At 40.8% G+C, this 8301-nt stretch overlaps 1 gene segment (V, D, J or C); it reads right to left on the bottom strand.

Annotated features, from left to right (window-relative positions):
* Positions 1-2492: 2492 nt before the first annotated feature.
* The window catches only part of LOC311603266 (immunoglobulin heavy variable 2-5-like), a 153295-nt gene continuing 147486 nt past the window's right edge, over positions 2493-8301 (bottom strand). Inside the window, exons 2-4 of the V gene segment in view lie at positions 7770-7952; positions 3600-3668; positions 2493-2527 (exon numbers count right to left, since the gene is read on the bottom strand).

The following is an 8301-nucleotide window of genomic DNA, read 5'->3' as shown; positions in this document are numbered from 1 at the left end:
TGTAATGTAGGGATATTTTATCATGCATTGCTGGGAGCAATCACATGCTGGATTGGCAAAAGCAAGTACATGAGCTTCCTGGAGGCACCCACTGCTTCTTGCATGACAGATGAATGGGTGTGTCCCTGGTTGAAGCAGGATCACTTATTATTGCTATCCTGCCTTTCCATGCTTGTTCCAAATATCTGGCATGGTATAGACTCTTCTCGCCTAAAGGATAATCCTATCCCACATAGTTGCTACCCTCTGTGTTGGGTAGATTTCCTACAGATATTTTATAATTCCTGATAATGGCTTCTAATTGATTCAAATGAGATTAAATCCTCCTACGATATAGAGAAAACTCTAAGGAGCTCTATGAACCTCCATGTGAATTACATGGAGAAGTAAAACAAGATTGAAATAAATGAATAATCAAGAAAATACATTCATTTAAGGTTTAGTCCAAGGATAGGGCCAAGGTTTATACAATGATAAAAAATGATAATATGAAAATAGAAACAAAGAATAAGTGGTTATCTACACAGGACAAGAGAGACACCTGCATCCTGCAAAAACGTTGACATAAAAACATTTCTTTGAACATATTAGGCACATGTAAATTTAGAAAAAGATAAAACTTCTACTTTGATCTCATAATGAGCATACAGTAAAACTACTGCCTTAAACTTGTGATAAACAAAGTATCTTGTTAGATAGTAGGATCAATAGTCCTTCTGTAACTCTTTTTTATGTAAATATTCTATCTATTTTCAATGAGATAATTTTTCCATACATAGAGAGTCTTTGTATCCGATCATATAAAAACCCAAGAGAGAACTAGACAGTAGTTGAAGCCATCTTCTTCACCCAAAAATGCATCTATCTGTTTATGTCTGACTCTCATTATATATTTTCTATATGTATGCATGTAAATATGTATATGTATATATATATATATATATATATATATATATTCTGTATCTTCATGTGTATGTGGATGAATAGTGTCTTTGAGAGCTCTTGTGTATTTCTATTGATTGTATGTGTGCATGTGTGTGTGTGAGGTCCACAAAAATCTGCTTCCTTTGTCAGCCAAGGTATAAACAGTAAGGCCACCAGCCTGGAACTTTCAAAGTGAAAGTGTAAATAGCAGAGATGGCAGCCTAAAAGATTAAGAGTTAAAGTACATAGAAAAATATCAACCACCAGCTGACCAATCAGCAGTGCTACCACCTGCCTCAGTTTACCCTGTGTGCTGGAGCTGGTCTCTAGCAACCTGGCTAGAGTGACCTGGGGGAGATAAGTTTCATCACAGGTAGCACCTCACCTGGGATACTGCAGAGCCTCTAGCAGAAAGCTGGACCACTGTTACAACCGGCCTTAGTTTGCCTGGTGAGCGGGAGCTGGTGTGTATAAAGGCATCATCATGGTTTTCACTTTTTATTGTTTTCTTAAGTAAGAAATGTGGTTATGGAAGTGGTCACAGGTGAAGTTGTTGAAAGGTCTGGTGTACTGTAGGGGTAACCTAAATCAACATCACTTTATTCATAGATGTCATTTTATAAAATTGACAAAGACACTATAAGACTGAAAAGGAAGTAGAAAAATGAATGTTCAAAATGATAATTTCTGAGCAATTCTCCAGGCTAGTGTTCTCTGTCTTCTCAGGCCTGGGACTGCTTCTTGCACCTCCAGAGTTTCTGACACACTCAGGATGTGGTTGCAGCACTGTGTGTCTCGTACAGTAATAGACCGCAGTGTCCTCAGATGTCAGGCTGCTGAGCTCCATGTACGCTGTGCTGGAGGATTTGTCTGCAGTCAGTGTGGCCTTGCCCTGGAACTTCTGATTGTAGCCAGTACCACCACTTGAAGGTTTATTCCACCCAATCCATTCCATGCCTTGTCCAGGCCTCTGCTTCACCCAGTATATTTCATAGCTGGTGAAGGTGTAGCCAGAAGCCTTGCAGGACAACTTCACTGAGGACCCAGGTCTCACCAGCTCAGCCGCAGACTGCTGCAGCTGGACCTGAGAGTGGACGTCTGTGGAGACAATGCAGAGTGGATGTCAATGTCACCTCAGTTTCTGTCTCCTCCTCAGATTCGGAGCTGGTGAGCCCACTTACCTGTAGTTACTGACAGGAGGAAGAGGATGATCCAGCTCCATTCCATCCTTAGGGATGGTGTGACTCTGACTGTGGAAAGGACACAGACTAGATGTTGCCTTGGGAGTGTGGAATCCTTGTATTTACCACCATAGACTCAAGTAATTTGCATATTCATGAGATGGTCCTTCTTAGATAAACCCATAATCCAGCAGGGGAAGAAGGAGGTACAAACACCAGGGTCAGGCAGCAGGATGCTGATGTTCAAGTCCTAATCCTCTGAGGAAAAGCATCCCATATTCCCTCCTTTCCTTCAGATGTTTAATATTTTGGTGAGAGGGTGACATCGTTGGCTCATCTGTGACTGAGTACTCTGCCAATCATTCTCAGCACTTGACCATCATAAATGTCTGCATCAGTTCATACATACTGCATGCTGAGAGCTGAGAACAGAAATAATATACTTGATATGACCATAAACATTTATAAGACAGTTTGACAACATGACCATGAGCACTCTGTTCTGCCAGGGATTGCATCATCTCTAACCATGGACTTTTGCCATGTTTACTACAACAAACTCTTTCCTATGGTTCAGGCCAAAAATTCAATTAGAAAGGAGTTGGTTGTTGTTTAGCAACAGGCACTAAGGGGTCCATCTTACCTGAAGGAAGATGTTGTAGACTGCAAGGCCTGGTACTGCATGAGATCACTGATGTCTTTGTTCTTCCTTCAAGCTACACAGCACCTTCCTGCACTAGTAAACCTACGCAACAGGGAGAATTTACAGATCAGGTAGGTTTTATGTGTCCTACAACCAGATTCCTTAGCCAGTTGAAAGGCAGATAAAGGAATCCTAATGTTCTAATTTGACCTCATTCAGATGATGGGAAGCAAGAGTACAAGTGATGACATGGACGTCATGAAAGGCTAATCCTCTCTCACCCTTGAAGGAAGTGCAGTATCACTGGTAATCAGTTTGGAGAATTCACCAAAAAAATTAAATAACTATTTATTTAATTAATTAATTAATAAAACTATTCTGTGTCCAAACTACAGCCATCAAAGCATATACCCTAATGATTCTACACATTGTAGAGATACTTGAAATTCCATATTTATTCACAGCATGTTGATCATGCTATGTTCTCATCAGATAGAGAGTGAAATCATCAAAGAGTTCCAACAAAAGTCAAATAGGTAAAGACATTGTGTATCCAGTCTGAATCTATCCTGAAGTTTCTCTACAGAGTTTGTTCTGCGAGTGCATGGGAGTATCCATCCAACCAATTCAATCACATGCCCAGGCTTCTGCCTCACCCAGCGTACCATTATAGAAAATGGAAAGCTAACTGACTCAAAATCCTTGCAGGTAACATTTCATTAAGCTCCAGGATTCCTCAGGGCAGCCCTAGACTGCACCAGCTGAACCTAGGAGTGACACCTATAGGGAGGATGCTATGATCTCTTCAGTCTGTGGCTCCCTCTTAGCCCTGCTCTTAGGAATGCACTTACCTGTAGCAGTTGTCAGCAGGTAGAGATGATCCAACTCCATGCCAAGGTGTGAAGCTGTGTGCCTAAAGACTGTAGAAAAGTGAGTACTAATGAGGTACTATTGGTTGTGTGGACATCACTTTATTTGCAACCACAACTAAATTTTGAAATCAAGAGGGAGAATGTTTCTCAGATGAAGACATGATTTTTAGATACAACTGGTAGAGATTTTCTGTTAGCAAATGCATGGTGAGGTTCTGGTATCTGAAGAAATGAATTCAAGCTCCATCATAGAAAGTATGCACACTGACCTCTTCCATCGCACTGACAATCCATTCACCACATCTATGTTACTGATGTGAACCTCACATCAATTGTTCAAGAGACACCTGAAGCTCCTCAATGTCAACCATATTTCTGATTAAGAGAAGGAGCATTGAACATCCTACCCTATCCAGACAAACAGAGCTCTTCCATCCCACTGAGAAACCCATCAACATATCCATATTCCTTAATGTGAACCATACTTCAAGTGTTCAAGGACAACACTCAGTTTCAACCACATTGTGATGCTGAGAAGGTGCACTGACAACCCTGTTTCTATCAGACACTCACTCAGAGCTCTGCAGGCGGCTCTCCATCACAGTCAAATGATCAACAAGTCTAAAAATACCTCTTCTGGAGGTTGCAAGCTCTGGGACACTTTTCCCCATATTGTTCAAGATCCTGAGGCTCCTATATCCTTAATAAGTATTTATAAGTATGCCATGAACTTGTATTTTATGCAATCAACATATGCCTCCGGTTTGGCCATTGTTCTTCTCAATATGGATGCTTTTTAACAAATAAAGTCTTTCAGGATGTAGCATAGAAATGTTATGTGTCAACAATGCCACAGTGTGTGAACATAATGATGTTGCCAATTAAATCCACAGAGGCTACTGGGATACATTCACTGAACAAATTCCTTATCTGCTTAAGCTGCTCCTCTACTTATTAGGAAATTGGTAGATACACAGTGCTCCCTGCTGGTCCTGATAACTCACTTGTATAATTTCTCACACAGGGACAGCTCACTTATTTCTGTTCTTTGCAATGTACCTATTGATTTTGAGAAGATATTTCAACAATGGAAGGTAAGCTCTGCCTCGAACATTGTCTCCATGAACCACAGTACTTTAGCTAGAGTCTGTTAGACATAGAAATGGAAGTGACCAATGATGAACCAGTGAGTGAACAGACAAATCACTAGAGATAGACAGGAGCTATAAGCTGTCTACACGGCAGTTTTCCCACCCCTGAAGCTGTACTTGGGGCAGAAAATTCAAAACACCACAAAGAGGAACAAATGTGCCACCTACAGATCACTTCCAATCTACAGAAAATATTAGCACATCTGAGAAGTAACTAGAATTAAGGAAAATGTGTAACATGATTCACTCTGTTTGCTAATTCAGCATCGGAACTACAGGTGGGCTGTATGGTTGTCAAGACTTAGCAGTTGTGGTGTTTTCCCTTTGCCATGTATCTATAAGGCTCAACAGTGCTAACTGTGTCCTCAGACAAGGCTTGTCTCTCTGGATGTAGCTTCCCCAAGATCAGCATCCTCTTATTCTTGGAGGGTCATGACTAATGGTTTTCAGAGTCTTGATATATGTGTTAAGGCTTGGAGAATGACAGTTGTGGAGCTGAATAACTCACTACCAGCTCCAATGTATTAGTATAGCCACCATCAATGTATATGACAAAATGTGAGTGTCCCTGCATATGAACACATGTAGGAAAATCCCCTGACAGAATCCAACAAACCTTTGTGTTAAACATTTCAGATAGCTCATGGAAACAAGGAACATACCTACATACAATAAAGGCAATATACAGCAAGTTTATAGCCAACATCAAATTAAATGAAAAGAAATTTAAAGCAATTCCACTAAAACCAGGGACAAAACAAGGCTCCCCACTCTCACTGTATCTCTCCAATGTAGTACTTGAAATCCTATCTCCAGTAATAAGACAGCTAAATAAATCAAAGGGAAACAGAGTGAAAAAGAAGAAATCAAAGGATCTCTACTAACAAATGACAATATATATAAGTGATGCCAAAAATTCTACCAGAGAACTCCTACATTTGATACATACCTTCAGCCAAATGGCTGGATTAATTTTAAATCAAAAAATGTCATTAGACCTCCTATATACTAATTCCAAAATGCTGAAGAAATTAGAGAAACAACACCCTTCACAAAAGAAACAAATAATACAAAGTACCATGGTGTGGCTCTCCCTAGGAAACTGAAAGACCTGTATGACAAGAACTTCTATTCTCCAAAGAAGAAATCAGAAGAGGGAAAGTTCTCCCATGCTCATGGATTGTTAGGATTAACATATAAAAAAATGGCCATTTTACCAAAAACAATCTACAGATTTAATGCAAGTCCCATTAAGATAGGAACAAAATTCTCTACAGACCTTAAAAGAACAATATTCAACTTCATATGCACAGACCAAAAAAAAGCTCACATTTTCTAAAACAATCCTTTACACCAAAAGAGCTTCTGGAGGTATCTCTATCCCTTATTTCCAGTTTTACTACAGAGCAACAGTAATAAAAACTGAATGTAGTGGCATAGAAACAAACTGCTAAATCAAAGAAATTATATTAAAGGCCCAGCAATGAATGCAAACATCTAAGAACACTTCATTTTTACAAAGAAGCAAAAAAAAAAAAACATACAATGGGGGCAGAATCATCTTCAAGAAATAGTGCTAGTCTAAATGGATGTCTTCATGTAGAAAATGCAAATAGGTCCATATTTATGACACTGCATAAAACTCAACTGTAAGTGGTTCCGAGGCATCAGCAGACCACAGGGATCCATTGGGAAGGAGTGGGGAGGATAGAAAGACCTGGAGGGAATAAGAACTCCACAAGAAAAGTAACAAAGTCAAATAACCTGGGCTCAAGGGAGGCTCATGGAGACTGTAGCACCAAACAGGCGTAAACTGACATCTCCGAATCATAAATAAATGCATTTTCTTTTTCCACAGTGTCCAGATTTATTGAACGAAATTAAAAACACAAGGTTGGGGCTATGTGTGGGGCAGGAGGCACAGGTTTCCATGTGTTTTACTTAATTTTTCCATAGTGAAAAATTTCTTTTAACCAATATATTCTGATTTCCTGTGCCACCTCTGTTCTATCCCTCTCAGCTGCTGCTAACCAACCTCCACTCCTTTTATTTCTCTCAGTCTTTTACTAAGAAACATTTCTCCTTCCCTCTTTCTCTCTCAGGTTCTGAGCCAGCATAGCAGTTAGGCATGCCTCCTACCACATAGAGTGCACTCTCAATCAATAAGAGAATAATTGATTACCCCCATGTTAATGGCACAAATGCACCAGCAAATCTCACAGGCCATCATTATAGGTGACAGCGTTGGTAGCTATGTTAGTTATTAATGTTCTCCTCTGAAAGCATGCAGAGTACTGCCCAGTATTATGAATGCTAACCAGTACAGGTAAAACCACTATTTAGCCACTAACTCAACATCTCCATATTCAGTGAGATGTATAAGTGCTATCTGGAGCAATAGTGTGTTACCAGCATTTATGAAAAACAACCAGTGGCCTTGTCAAATAGCCTGAGATACTTCAGATTCCCAGGAATAACATTGTCCACTGGAGCTTCTCCAGTAAGGTCCATCTCTCCCAATTGAGTTGTTTGCTGTACAGGGTCATTAAAATAATTTGGAATCTTCTGCTGTGGGAATCTGAGACAAAAGACTGAGTAGAATCATAGCACTGAACCACCTGGTTTATGTAACAGACATGCTTCATCTTCATAAGAATAAACAAAGATGGCCCCTATTGTGCCAACTTAAAGGGGGCCTGAATTGTATAACAGGAAGTCATGGCTCTGAAGCTCAGAGTGAAGAGGAAACCCCACAGGCTAGCAGGAAATGTGTGTCCCATCCAAATATCCTGCATTATAGAAGGAAGGCACAGAGCTGAGAACCACCCTGAAATACTGTGAATCTGCTACCTCAGGCTGTGTCAATTTGGTCTCTGAGCACAGTAGTAGGTGGCAGTGTCTGCAGTGTCCACACTGGTGATCTTGAGGAATACCTGGTTTTTGGAGGTGTCCTTGGAGATTGTGAGCCGGGTCTTCAGGGATGGGTTGTAGTACTTACCATCATCCCACCAAATGATAGCCAGCCACTCCAGACCCTTCCCTGAGGGCTGACGGATCCAGCCCACACCTATACCAGAAGTGCTCAGTGAAAACCCAGAGAACGTGCAGGTCAGACTGAGTGTCTGGGAGGGCTGCAAGGGCCCAGGGCCAGACTCTTTCAGGGTAACCTGGGACAGGACATCTGTGGAGAAAAAGAAAAATCAAAAGGTAAAATTAAAATAGGGTGAGGATTGAGCAGAAAGACTCAAATGGTATATACTCACTTATATCTGCATATTAGCCCAAGGGGCATGTCCCACGAAAGCCTTCACTTACCAGGAAACTGAGACAGAGGGGAAGACATTCTAGTGGGACTCTGGATGAGAGAATCATGGGAGAATGGCAAAGTAGGAGGATCCAGAGGATCCTAGAAGCCTACAAGTAGAACATTATGATAGGCAGATTTGGGCCCAGGGGTCCCTCTCAAACTAAGGCACCAGCCAAGGACAATACAGGCGGTAAACCTTAAACCCCTACCCAGTTCTAGCCAA

This window comes from Acomys minous, assembly GCF_964271855.1.
Source record: "Acomys minous genome assembly, chromosome: 8".
NCBI lineage: Eukaryota > Metazoa > Chordata > Mammalia > Rodentia > Muridae > Acomys > Acomys minous.
Note: the sequence above shows the minus strand (reverse complement) of the source record. Positions and strands in the feature narration are given on the sequence as shown.